The following is a 15,445-nucleotide window of genomic DNA, read 5'->3' on the forward strand; positions in this document are numbered from 1 at the left end:
ACTTAAACTTGGCAAATTATCCTTATTTAAAATGTGATAGGCATAAAATATTTCTGTAAAATCAGTCCTTTCGTTCTAATTACTTATACACACTAGACAAAAAATATTGCTTAGTTTCCATTTAGAATTAAATGTATCTTATTTATTACATGATTCCAGAAAAGAAAATTTTAAGTACATAAATACATATTTATATGAATAAAATTGTGTGTTTACAAAAATTTAACTATTACCTTATAAAAACCTAGTAATTTCACTTTTGAGATTTCACTTCTTTGTATCTGAGTTTTGAATCAATTTCTGACTTAAAACATATATTTGGCTGCTGTAAAATTTCCAGTCCCAAAGGCATGCTTTTTCCACATTACCTTTTGATTTATTCAATCACCATGACTACTTCTGTCCAACTGTTTACACCTGCAAATGAATCAAAACCAGTTTCAAAGATGCTTTGACTTCTTAATATCATTGAAGCAGAGAAACAGAAAATCAACTTACATTTTTTTGTTCCCCTTAAGTTACTTTACATGAATTCTAACATCAAATATCTATACTACATCTTTTCCATTTATCTCTTTCAATCTCTAGGGGTCACAATGTCTTACAAAGAGGAGTTGAATGTGCACAAACATATATAAGCTCCCTGTGACTCATTCCCATTGGCTGATCTGACAAAGCATGGCATATCATTTATGATTTCTGAGTCTAGGGCAAGTAATGTCCTCAGCATACATTCCTGAACCGTTGAAGTAATCAGGTCTGGTATTTTAAGTTTTATCTGGGACTAATGAGTGTATTGTGACTAATGAGTGCTCAATAGAAAGTCTTGATACAGTGTACATAATTTTCTTTGCATGAAGTTTATATGTGACCTACTAAAAATTTGTATGCACGAACCCATGACTACTGGATAAAATTACTGGATTCTTGTTTGATTGAAGTTAAAATCAAAGACAAATATGTACTGATAATTAAATTTACAAGTGGCACCTTAAAGAATATATATGATTTTAAAAAAATAAATTCAATTTAATTGATTTATAAAATAAAAAATATTGTATGGCATTTGGAAGAACATTTTAATTGCATCAGTGCCTGCTATTTCAAGTCTGGAATTATTGTCATTATTCCTTTTGAATTTCCTGGTTTGGTTATTATATGATATGAGATTTATTTTTAAATCTCTCACAAACACACTTATTCACATGTGGTAAAAAGCTGTAACATCATGTGAGTTCTGGTACATCTTTTATTGTTTTTTCTTCTTTATTAATGCTTAAAAATCTAAGCCATTGTGTTTAAACAAAGGTGTCTATTACAATTAAATACCTAGCAAATGTATAAAGATTGCACTGTGCCTAACACAGCCACTGCGATGATGTTTTGGTATTTACAACGTCTGACCATTTGGGTTACAGCATAAAGTTACAGTGAGTGTAATATGATTGCTGAGAACTCCAGTAACAGACAATATCAGAAGAAAAAAAAAGAATGAATGTGCCAATTAGAATGGCCAAATCTAAATTCCATGAAGTTAAAAACATCCTAACTTTTATTTCTTGTCCATGATTTATTTACGTAGATACAGAGATGTTTTTTCTTTTGTTTAATGGAAAAGAGAATTAGGCAATCATTTAAAAAGTCAGGGAAACAGCTTTCCAGATTTGTATGTGCTTTAAGAGACAATACTACACAGTAGGGATATAATAAATTCTAGCGAATAGCTTTCTTTGTAAAATTTATCGCCATGAGAAAATACCATTTCTGAATAAAAACATAAGCTGGAAAAAATGTGGTATACAGATGCTGGGATAAATTTATCACAGCCCTAATAATAGATGTTCAGTTTATAACCTTTTCTTACATAATACATTCTTTTATCAATTGAATTTTAACATAAAAGTGAGTTAGTCTTGATGGAAGCTTTTTTTTTTTCTTTCTGTACAAGTAAGAGAAATATTTAATACTAATGTCAAGAAAAAGTAGGGTCACATATTGTTTACTTTTCTAAGGGAGTACCAGGCATCACTGAAAACTGAACAGGATGCCATGACAATTAACTATTGTGCTGGCTAATTTTGTGTCAACTTGACACAAGATATTCATTTAGAAAAGGGATTCTGTAAAGAAAAGAGGTTTCTGCTTCTGTTCATGCCTCCAAGGCCCTGCCCTGAGTTCCTGCCCTGATTTTTTTGATTGCTGGACTTATAAGGTGAAATAAATCTTTTTCTCCCCAAATTACCTTTGGTCATAATGCTATACCACAGAAGTGGAAAGTCTCAGACACATATCTCACCTCCTGTTTGACTCATTTAATGTTCAAAGATTTAGTTTGCCACCAAAACCGGCAGTTAGTAAAGAAAACTACAAATGTCTGTTTAGTTTAATTTATTTAAAAATTTTAACATTCCTTATACTTTGTGGGATTTTAGGATACAACTAGAGTTGGCAGTCTTGAATGCAGGAGTCCTTTACCCACAGAAACATTTTGGCAGCTTAACCTAAATGCATACGATATATTCAGCCCATCAATAACCTTTAAATTTTTTTGAATAGTATAATTATATTTGGGGACAAGAATATATTTCAGAATTACAATGCTGAAAAACCTATAGTACCCTTCTATATTTTATTTACATCTTATTAGATGCTTGGATGCTCATGTTAAATACCTTCAAAGCCATTATTTTACTTTTAAAACATTATTATAAATTAAAGGCCAGTAATGTATTAAATATAAAATAATAATTTATTAGCACAATTTATGTTTTTCATATTTTACAAAATATTTTCTGTGGAGTTTAATGTTAGATGTTACGCTTTTATGCATAGAACACATTGTGAAATAGTATATGGGTTATATTAAAGATGTATAATGCAATGATATAATATATGCACACACTGAGAAATAATCATCCCAATAGATGATATAGAAGAATATCTATATAAAGAAGAATGATGAAAGATCATTCATTCTTCACTTACGTAATGAGAACACTTGGCACATACCATCATAGCAACTTTAAAGTACAATAAACTTTAATAACTTAGGTGTAGCTATTTCTCTTAAATTTCTTAGGGTGCTGTTCTAGTCACTAATCCATAGTTCTTGAAGATAGGGGCTTTTTTTAATTAAAGAAGAATTTATAATATTCATCAACTTTAATTATCAAGTTATATCAATATGGAAAATGAATTTCAGTATAAAATATCTTTATTCCCTAATGAAAAGCAAAATGAATGGCGTCTATAAAGGCAGAATGATGATGGCTAAGCATCTTTTTCATGCTATTTGTTTCCTTGGACTCGACTTCTACTATTTGTTTACTGATTTCCTAAGGGCTTAATCTATAATGTCTAAATTTCCAGTTTTTCTTTTGAAAACTGATGGGCTGCTATGTTTGTTTATTCCTAAAACTATTACCAATTCTGGTTAAATGATTAATCGAACACCATGTGTGTTTAGTCTTCCTCCATGTATGTACATGGGCTAGCACTTGTATGGGTACTCATATTTTTCCAAGTGTATATACATTTGCATGGAAAAGCAGATAACTGGTTTTATGTTACTTATGTACAGACACAGCGTGCTTTGGTGGTACCCTGGACTCATTAATATGAGTGGTCTAACTAGCCAGTTTGGTCCTGGCACTGCCTGGCTCTGCCTCTTGTATGCAATAAATGCAGGGAGGTCCCTGCATCTACTGGTATTCAAATAGGGGCTGGTTTTCAAATATTGCTCCTCATGTTTGCATGCCAACCCTTATGTTCTATACTCACTACCTGCTGACCAATCTCCCTGTCCTCATCCTCCAACAAATACAAGTACCTTTCTTTTAATTAGTATTTTGATTATTTTTATTCTAATGGATGATCTACTCTGAAAACTGTTTAGAAACTGAAATTATAACAGTCTATTTGGAATTTAAAATGAAAATTCAATTGATCCTTGAAAACATCATCAGGCACATCACACAATACACAGTTGAAAACTAAACAAAATTGGAACGAAATACTACATTAATTAATTGTGTTGCCCTACAAATTTTAGTGCTTTCACCCAAAGTTAATGAACATTCTTTTTTGGGTGTTTGTTCTGTCAATCAAAATGGCCCTATCATCACTTTTCTTCAATAGTTTTCATGAGATAAACTTTATGGAATATCTGATTATATATTTTTCGTTAAAAGTTTCAGGTTAGAAAAACAAAACTATCTTGGTATTTCTTTGTCCACATAATATATCCAAAAGATGCTCCAACATATAACAAGGACACATGCTCCACTATGTTCATAGCAGTTTTATTTATAATACCCAGAAGCTGGAAAGAACCCAGATGTCCTTCAACAGAGGAATAGATACAGAAAATGTGGTATGTTTACACATAGTCATCTATTATAAGAATGACTTCATGAAGTTCTAAGGCAAATGGATGGAACTAGACAATATCATCCTGAATGAGGTAACCCAGTCACAAAGGAACACACAGGGTATGCACTCGCTGATAAGTGGATAGTAGGCCAAAAGCTCAGATTATCCAAGATACAATCCACAGACCACATGAAGCTCTAGGAGGAGGAAGACCAAAATGTGGATGCTTCAGTCCTTCTCAGAAAGGGAAACAAAAATATTCACTGGAGGAAATACAGAGACAAAGTGTAGAGCAGAGACTGAAGGAAAGGCCATCCAGAGACTGCACTACCTGGGGATCCATCCCATATATATCCACCAAACCCAGACAATATTACATATGCCAAGAAGTGCATGCTGACAGGAGCCTGATGTAGCTGTCTCTTGAGGGGCTCTGCCAGGACCTGACAAATACAGCAGAGGATGCTCACAGCCAACCATTGTACTGAGAACAGGGTCCCCAGTGGAGGAGTTAGAGAAAGGACTGAAGGAGCTGAAGGGACTTGCAACCCCATAAGATGAACAACAACATCAACCAAATACCCCAGAGCTCCCAGGGACTAAACCACCATCACAAGAGAACACAGAGATAGACCTATGGCTCCAGCTCATATGTAGCACAGGATGGCCTTCGGCATCAATGGGAGATGAGGCCTTTGGTCCTGTCAAGGCTTGATGCCCTAGTGTAAGGGAATATCAGCAGAGGGAGGTGGGAGGGAGTTAGTGGGTGGTTGGCGGAGCACCCTCATAGAAATGGGAGGGGGATGGGATAACGGGTTTCTGGAGGGGAAACCTGGAAAGGAGATAACATATGAAATGTAAATTAATAAAATATCCAATAAAAGAAAAAATAAAGAAAAAATGTCATAAGAATCTATTCTGTTTTTAAAAATCTGTAGAATGTTTCTATTCAGAGCTTATCTAAGGTTTGTCAGTCTGTGTTCTGTGTTTCCCTGTTTGCAGTATTAAGAGTGAGAACTTTTCATTACAATTATCCTGCTTATTTCCAAGGAGAAGAATATTGATGTATTGAAATCTTTAAATACATTTTTTTGTCTCTTTTATGACTTAATCTTTATAAATCCCTAAAAAGTTTTATTTTCTAAGAAAATTCTTATGCTATATGTTCATGTTGATAAGACTTTTACCGATACTTTAAAGAGCAAATAAATAATGTTATTATCAGTATTAATAGCTTCACAGGAGAAAAGTAAGCAACAATCCAGGAATTAAATGATTTGAGTACTATCCTCACAAAAAATTTCACTTAATTATATTTCACACCCTTGCATTCCCCATTTTCCCCATCAGTGACAAATTCTTTGTATCCATTTTATTTTTCTTTATATTCTATATTAAAATGTCATTAATTTTAGTTGGTACATATACACTTTAATTTAAAAATGATGGACCTAGGATAATAACAGGGGTTTTGAAATTAGATTCCTATAATTTAAATCTGATCCACATGTTAAGTGTTAGCTGTAGTATTTTGAAGAAGAAATTTAATACAGCTTAATGTTTTCTCCACATCAAATATTCAAAATATTATAATCTGAGGATAATGTGAGGTTTTATGTAATGCTTCCAAGTCCTTTTCATATACTAAAATATGTTTTAGTTGTATCTTGTTAGATACTATTGCTGCTGAACAAATTATATTTTGACATCGACTTTAATTCATAGCAATTCTACTACTCTCTTCTACTTATGAAGTCTAAAATTTTCTAATAAACAGATTCAGATTTTGGAACTAGAAAAACTTTAGTAAAGAACTACTGAAGTGTTCACCAGCTTCTCTGATTGAGGAAATTAATTACTGTTTCTAAATCCTAGATTATTTATACACATGTAGATAGTGTTTCAACCATAAGGCTGTCATTTTTCATTTGTGTCAATATTTTTTCAAAATTATGCACATGGTGAACACTGTTTTCCTCTCTAACTTTCAGTACTCTTACACAATAAATTGGGTTCACAGCTTTCCAAATTTATATAATATTCAACATATACTTTGTATAGAAGCCTGTTACAATGTAAATCCTAAAAGCAAAACTCTTTAGGTACTAAGAGTAAGTCAAAGAATTTAGGTCCAAACTATTCCTGCTGAGTTTCCTTCTTTGACACAGTAGCATACTGTAATTAAAAAAAAAAAAAACGAGGTCATTATTGTATTGTACAAAATATGTGCTTTGGTTAACACTTACAGTTTTTTTTTAATTTCTTGAAATCATTTTAAATGGTACCTATAAAATATAGTAGGCCTTTCCTTTTCCTACTCTTTATTTTTCTCGTTTTCTTTGATTTTTTCTCACATAATATAACCTGATTATAGTTTCCCCTCCCTCCATCCCTCTCCTCCTTACATTATCTCCCCTCCTTCCACTTATCTATATCTACTAAACTTGTCTCTCTCATTAGAAAAAAATAAGCTTCTAAGGGATAATAAATAATATGTAAATAAAACAAAGAAAAGGCTCGCATGTCAGAATTGAATAAGAGGCAAATAGAAGGAAAACAAAGGTCAAGAGAAGGGACAAAAACCAGACAATGGCTCATTCATAAATCCCAAAACCACCAAGCTGAAAACCATAGTATATACACTAAGGGTGTGGTATAGGTCTGTGTAGGCTGTGTGCATGCTGCTTCAATCTTTGTGAATGCATATAAGCTATGCTTGTGTTTATTTAGAGAGCCCTGCTTTCTTTGTGTCCTCCACTGCCTTTGGTTTTTATACTCCTCTGCCTCCTTTTCCATAGAGCCCCTGATCCCTGAGGGGTGGGATTGGATGCAGGTATCCAATCGAGAAATGAATTTTTCAAGATATTTCACTCTCTGTATAATTTTTAGCTGTGGGTCTCTGTATTTGTTCCCATCTGCTTTTCACAGGAAAGCTTTCCACAACGACTGAACAAGACACTGATCTATGAGCATAACAATGTCATAGAGAGTAATTCCATTACCACATTTTCTTATTTTTACATTTTATTATCTTTCTTAGACTTTAAAATTTTAGATCAGTAGTATTTTGGTTTGGGAAACTGGGAAAGGGAATAACACTCGAAATGTATATAAGAAATACTCAAGTTAATAATAATAATAATAATAATAATAATAATAATAATAATAATAATAATAATAAAAGAATGTGTCCTTGGACCATATTCTATCAAGTTCTTGGCCACCAAGCAGAATGAGGTATGGTTTATATACTAGGGAAAATACTTAAGTCAATTTATATATTGGCTGGTTGTTCCCTAACATTTTGTGCCACTATTAGACTAGGGTATCATGCAGTCAGGACACCACTGTAGATCGTAGGATTTGATAGGTTTTGTTGATGAGTTGGGGTTTAACTTTTTTCTTTTGTAGTATGCCAAACACTTTCCTGAGCCAATGATGCTAGCAAATAGAGATGAAGGTTCTGGGGGTTGTGTAGATGTTCAGCAGTGGGGCCTTGCAGATGATTTATGGAGAGCAATTTATACTCTTGGATGCAGCCTGGTCAGATGGAGATTGCTGTATAATCCCTTTAGCAGACAACTAAATTAGATGTAACCCAAGTCCAGGACCAGGAGTTTCATCTGGAGATGAGATGGCCTTTTTGGCCTCTGTGTTCCCCACTATTTGATAATTTTATTTATATTACCTTCCTATATCAATATATTTTAGGAAGTTTCTAATGTATTGGGTTTCTATACTCAAATGACCATTAATTTTAGATATTTCTGTCTATATTTCCTCCCTCATCTCCTTTCCTCTCTGTTCCCACTTGATCATCTTATTACACACATTCACCCATGCATAACTATTAATTCTACATTTTTTTCCTTAGGATATATATCTGTACTCCCTTTCCCTTATTCTATCCTTAACCCTTGAGGTCTGTGGATTGTAGCTTGGATATCTTTGATTGAACAGCTAGTATCTACCTATTAAAAATACAAAACATATTCCTATTTTGGGATCTGTATTAATCACTCAGGATACTTTTTCTGGTCCATCCACTCACTCACATGTTTCATGATTTCATATTTTAAAAGGCTGAGCAATACTTCATGGTATAAATGTACTGCTATTTCTTTATCCATTCTCCTGTTGAGGGATATTTAAGTTATTCTGAAGTTCTGGCCATTAGGAATAGAGCAGCAAGAAACATGGTTGAGTAAGTGTCTCTGTCGTAGAATCAAGTTTCCTGTGAATACATGCCCAAGAGTTACCACTCTAGATTTATCAGGACCTTGAGGTATATTAATTCCCATCTTCCTGAAGAACTGCCATGCTGATTTGCCTAGTGGTTCCAAATAAGAAGCCTCCTTTCTATAGACTGTCTCTTAGACTACTAGAAGGAGCTATGTCAGCTGCAAAGACAGAAAGGAATCAATAGTCAAATCCAGCTATAAAACCTATGGAGCAATGTGTCTAGTATGGCAACATATTACCAAAGTTATAATAGTGACACCTATATCTTAAAAGTGATTAAAATCTACATCCTTGAATTTATGGTTTTCCCAAGAGGAAAGAATTCATGGCTGGCATTGTAAACTTAGACCACTACCTCTGTCCAGTGACATCAAGGATGTCAGAAAAGCAAATACTAGCACTGTGCTAAACTAGGATATTTTCCAACAGCATTCCAAATACTTAATCTTATATTTACCAATAAGTCTACCTCTCACTTTCCATAAAGAAATTTCGATATTAGAATGACTACTTAAGCTTTTTCCTGTGTCTGTTTGCTTGGCAACCTTTTTCGTAGCCCATTACCTTGAGGTAGCATCCATCTTTGTTGCTGAAGTGTGTTTCTTGTATGCAGCATAATGATGGATCCTGTTCACATATCCAGTCTGTTAACCTGTGTCTTTTTATGGGTGAATTGAGTCCATTGATTTTGAGAGATATTAATGAACAATGATTCTTAGATCCTGTTATTTTCAATACTAATGGTGGAACAGTGGTTTTATTTTTGTTATGTTTGTTTGTGTGTGTGTGTGAGTGTGTGTGTGTGTGTGTGTCTGTGTGTATGTCTGTGTGCATGTGTTTGCTGTGAGATAATTTATTTCTTGGGTATTGGAATTTTCCTTCTACCATCTTCTGCAGGACTGGATTTGTAGAAAGATGTTGTTTAAATTTGGTTTTGTCATGGAATATGTTGGTTTTTCCATCTATGGTGATTAAATGTTTTGTTGGGTATAAAGTCTAAGCTGGCATCTGTGGCCTTTTAGGGTCTGTAAGGCATCTGTCCAGAATTTTCTAGTTTTTATTGTCTCTGGTGAAAAGTCATGTGTAATTCTGATAGGTCTTCCTTTATATGTGACTTGGCCTATTCTGCTTGCATCTTTTAGTATTCTTTCTTTGTTCTGTACATTCAGTGCTGATTATTATGTGATGCAAGGAATTTACTTTCTGGTCCATTCTACTTGGTGTTTTGTATGATTCTTGTCCTTTTATAACCATAGGAAAATTTTCTTCTATGATTTTGTTGAAAATATTTTCTGATTCTTTGAGCTGGGAATGTTCACCTTTTACTGTCCTCATTATTCTTACTGGACTTTTCATCGTGGTCCTAAATTTCCTGGATGTTTTGATTTAGAAACATTTTAGATTTGACACTTTCTTTGACTGATGTATTAATTTCTTTTATGCTTTCTTTTATGCCTGAGGTTCTATCTTTCATATCGTGTATTCTGTTGGTGCTGCTTGTGTTTATAGCTCTTGTTCTCTTTCCTAGGTTTTCCAACTCCAGGGTTGCCTCCTTTTTTATTGCTTCTATTTCCATTTTTAGGTCTGAGATTGTTTTATTCATTTTCTTTACCTGTTAGACTGTATTTTCCTGTAGTTCTTTAAGGGATTTATTTGTTTCCTTTTCAAGTGCTTCTACCTGTTTAATTGTGTTTTCTTGTGTTTCTTTGAGATATTTATTTATATTATCTTTAAGGCTTCTATCATATTCATGAGATGAGATTTAAGGGCACAATACTGCTTTTCATGTGTGTTAGGATATCCAGGGCTTGCTACAGTAGAAAAGATGGGTTCTGATGGTGACATATTTCACTGGTCTTCTTATGCTTGCCTCTTCCCATCTGGTTGTCTCTGTGTTGGCTGGCCTGATAGTCATGGAGAATAGCAATCCTCTGGGTCTGGTTGTCTAAGATGGTGCCTGGCCTCCTTCCCTAAAGTCATGCACATGCAGAGCTGTGGGCTGGGTTGAGGTGTAGATACTCAAATGCAGGTGAAAGTGTGGACTAGAAGATGAAGATAGCTGTCATAGTTGGCCCAGGTAGGAGTAGGCCTCCAGAGAGGCAGGGAGAACTGTAGGATGAGGAGTAGGGTGTAAATCCTCAATTGCAGGTATAGCTATGGATCAAAAGGAAGACTCCAATGGAACTAGGGAGATCCCAGATTTCTGTTCCTGTCCAAGTAGACAGGGGAAATGGGTCTTGCTGTCCCTGCTGGGTATCCTGGATGGGAGTAAGCCTCCTGGGGGAGCAGGCAGAACTGAGGAGTAGAGAGGTGGTGTGCACTGCTATTGCAGGGAGAGGTGGAGGCACAGCTTGTCATATTTATTATAATATTGAGAAACTAGAAACAATCTATATGTCCTTCATTTGAAAAATGGATAGAGAAAATGTGATACACTTACACAATAGAATATTACTCACCTATTTAAAAAATGACATCCTGACATTTCTTAGGCAAATGTATAGAACTAGAAAGAGGTTTTCTGAGTGAAATAACCCAGGCCCAGAAAGACAAAAAAATATATTGACTTGTAAGTGGATATTAGCCATAAAATACAGGATAATCACACTACAATCCACAGACCTGAAGAAGCTAGGTAATAAGGAGGGTCTGTGAAACTCCCTTGAATCTCACTGAGAAGGTGTCTTAGTCAGGGTTTGTATTACTATACAAAGCTTCATGACTAAGAAGCTAGTTGGGTAAGAGAGGGTTTATTCAGCTTATACTTCCCATTGCTGTTTATCACCAAAGGAAGTCAGAGTACGAACTCACACAGGGCAGGAACTTGGAGGCAGGAACTGGATTTCTTCCCTTGGCTTGCCCAGCTTGCTTTCTTATAGAACCAGGACTACCAGCCTAGTAATGGCACCCCCCACACTGGCCTGGGCCCTCTACCCTTGATTACTAATTGAGAAAATGCTTTACAGCTGGATCTCACAGAGGCATTTCCTCAAAGGAAGCTCCTTTCTCTGTGATAACTCCAACTTGTGTCAAGTTGAAAGACAAAATCAGCCAGTACCAAAGGGGAACTACAATAGAGATCAGGGGCAAATGGAGAGAAAAAAACAGGGTTGGGGAGTGGGAACGGGGAAGAGGAGGAGGATTAACTGTAGCTAATAATTCTAGATGTCAATGTATCTGTTTTTTGTACTGTGGGTTCAGAGGTCCTTTGAAAAGGGATGGTAGACAAGACATTCCTAGACATTCTCTAGAAGAGTGCAGCCTTCTAAGATTTGTAAAAATATGGTAATGGTACACATTGAAGAGTGAATGGAGATCAGCAAGGTAATCACTTAGTAATGGCAGAGTCCCCAAGAGATAATTCTTTGAATATGGGAAACCCTGGGGGAGGGATTGTAATTTCTGAAGGGGATAAGGATTCTACAGAGTCAATTAACCTGGAATCTCTGACATCTCAGGGACTGAATCACCAACCAAAGAACATACAGGGGATGAAACTAGGTCACCAACATAAATGTAGCAGATGTGCATTTCAGTATTCATGTGGATCCTGAACAACCTGAGCAAGGGTTATCTCAAAAGCTGTTACCTGTCTGTGAGATATATTCTTCTATTTGGGCTGCCTTGTCTGGCCTCAGTGGGAGGGAAAGTGCCTAGAAACATGATGTGGCAAAGTAGGGAGATAACCAGGAGCAGAGGAACTTTACCCTCTCAGTGGAGAAGGGGAGTGAGTGGAAGAATTGTGGAAGGAGTTGACAGGAAGGGGGCAGTGATTGGGCTGTAAAGTGGATAAATAAAAATAAGCTTAACAGATAACTAAATGAATTAAGAAAGCTTACTACCTGGATTAGCTCATACTAAGGAATAGCTAATTAACTATAATCTCATGAAAATCTTGGATTCCACGTCGGCCCCTTCAGAAGACACCTATTTTAACTGCTCCTGTTTCCTAAAATCTTATGGAATATGACTTGTCTTTTTATTTAAATAGGTAAAAAGCCAGCTCACTGCCATCTAGATGATCATAACTGCAAGTAATTGTCTAGTTTAAAGGTTAAATGCTGGATCTCTTAGAGAGAGAGAGAGAGAGAGAGAGAGAGAGAGAGAGAGAGAGAGAGAGAGAGAGAGATTCATAACAATCTAATTATAACTTGATGAACAAAAAGGGAGAATAAGAACCCCCAGAAATAGACTGAATAATGCCTTATTAACTTTAAATGTTTTGAATGCCAAGGAGGCAAGAAAAAGCAGTTGCTGAAAGAAACTGGGGGTGGGGGGGGCGCGGGAAACCTAAGTTAAATCAACCTGCATACATTGAAAAATGTGTAAACATGAAAATGGAAGTCAAAATGTATTACAATGGGGAAGAGGTTTTTGTCTATATTTCCATAGCTAATGAAGGACTATGGGTTCCATCCAAACTGGCAAATATCCAATCTGAATAAGAGAAATTTTCACATGAAAGTCATGATTCAAGGAAGGAAGCGAAGCCAAAAGACAGCAACACAGATGATGCAGAGAGCTGATAACCTGTACAACCACTCATGTGTATAGCTCAACTTATTGACTGATAAAAGACAGATCATTCATCAGACTGGCAGACTGGAAAACTTTTATGCTGAAATGAACATTTGCTGAAGGACAGATGATCAGGGCTCTAGTTATGAAGGATCACTGTATCGTTGGATCTTTATAAGGACATATGGACTGTTACATGTGTGAGATAATTGTTTCTCTTGTAAAAGTTAAACTATGTATAATTTTATACTTAGAAAGGGAGAAGATGCAGAGTGGCTTTAATCCAGCAGCATGGTACTCTGGCAAAGGATTACATCCAAGGATATGATCTGAACAGTACAAACATACATTGGATAGTGCGGTGATCTGGCTGGAATACAGACTTGCATGCCCTCCCTCAGTGCAGACATTTAATCCCTAACAATGAAGGTAAACGTGGTTTGTAAAAGGGAGCAGCCATATTTGAAAGTGATGTCTAATTGTGTGGCAGATAAACTGATTAAACAAAGGAAGATTTGACAGAATAGGCTATGGCAAACTCTTAGGAGAACAGATAGGACAGAAAGCCTACTTAGGAGAGAGCAGTAAACCAGGAGAGGAGGCAGTTTTACAGAGACAGGTTTCATAAATAACAAACTAGACACAAGTAAAGACATAATGAGTCACAGAATGAGAAGGAGCCAGACTTTTAGCACAAAATGGCCAAAGTTCATATGGGGCTAGACAGGGAAATTTAGGCAGAATCTGAGAAAAGCAATATTGAATCAGTCATTTTAGAAGATTAGATTGTACAGAGGTTAGAAGATTCCCAGGATTAAACTTAGCAAGAAACACTCTGGGCACAGCCCAAGCCATGTATTTGCACAATTTGGATATGGCTCTCATCTCACCAACTCATCTGAGAAAATTAAGCAACATTTATAAGCATCAGCTAACCTGAGTCTGTGGGCAGCTCAAAGGTTGAATCCCTAAATAGAGAGCATGCACAGGACATGCACATATGAAACAGTCATGTAGCTTAGTCTTCATGTGGTATCTTAGCAGGAGCAGGAGCTGTCTCTGACTATGTTGCCTGCCTTTGGATCCCTTCCTGCTAACTGGGCTGCCTTGTCTAGCTGTATAGGAAATGATGGATCTGGTCCTACTGCAACTTGATATGCCAAGGGTGGGCGATATCCATAGGAGACCCCATTTTTCTGAGGAGAAAGGTAGGACTGGAGGATGAGAAAGAGGGAGGAACTTGGAGGAGAGAGGGGACAATATAGTCATCAGTAAAGTAAAAAAATACATATATATGTATATATAAAAATATTACATTTTAATATAAATATATTATATTTTTATTATATTTTTATATATTATATATATGAATGTGTATATACACACATAGTAAAATGTCTAAATATTTTTCAAGATTTGTGAACTACTGTATGTGTGGATAAAATTAAGCTTCATGCCCAGTTTTGCATTTTTTAAAGTTCATCTAATTGTATGATTTCAAATTTCTTGAGGCCTGTTTCTCAACTTTGTAAGCTGTTAGTTAACAATTGCTCCAAAATAATGGAAAGAGGTCTAGATGGATGATTTATATCGGAGAGAGTTTAGAATGCAGAGGGAGTATAAACTCTTGATTTCTTAGGGCGTCTCAAAATGTGTGAATGTTAAAGTCCCTTAAATTAAAACATTCTGTCCTGGAGGGAGTAGGAAGCCTCTAAAGGATCACAAAATGTACAAGACACATAGACGTTTCCCTGACATTATATAAGCAATATAAGTAACTGCTGGAAGAGAGAAGACGCTTACAGTGTACCATCTCCAAGTTGGGCAGGCAAAGTCACTGATACAGCCTTGTGGGCTATCTCCAGTGTCGCACATGCTTTTTGGTGATGCAGCTATTCAAGTCGCCCATGCTCCCATAAGGAACACAAACGGAATCACTGGGTCATGGAGCTGGATCATTTATTTGCCTTCTCATTACTCTCTCTGCCTGGGGTCAAGAGAAAGAGTAGTTACAGGAAGTCATGCAGTGGTGAGTACTGATAGAAGAAAGACCCAAGAATTATCTTGGAGACACTCAAAAAATGTTAGAAATCTTCAGGAATGCTGCACGAGAACTATTGTAATCAGATGACTAGGAAGCAGAAAAGGATACTGAAGCAAAACAAAGCACGCATGCAGTGGAATGGGAGCAGTAGGTAATTAGTTTGGTAGCCTATGCTAATGAAAATAGGGATTCCAAACTTTTTTAGGCAAACATGATCAGCCATGCCATGTGCTGGTTGCATTAACATCAATGACAATTGCAAAAAAGAGA

Source organism: Rattus rattus, chromosome 1, assembly GCF_011064425.1.
Source record: "Rattus rattus isolate New Zealand chromosome 1, Rrattus_CSIRO_v1, whole genome shotgun sequence".
In the NCBI taxonomy this organism is placed as follows: Eukaryota; Metazoa; Chordata; class Mammalia; order Rodentia; family Muridae; genus Rattus; species Rattus rattus.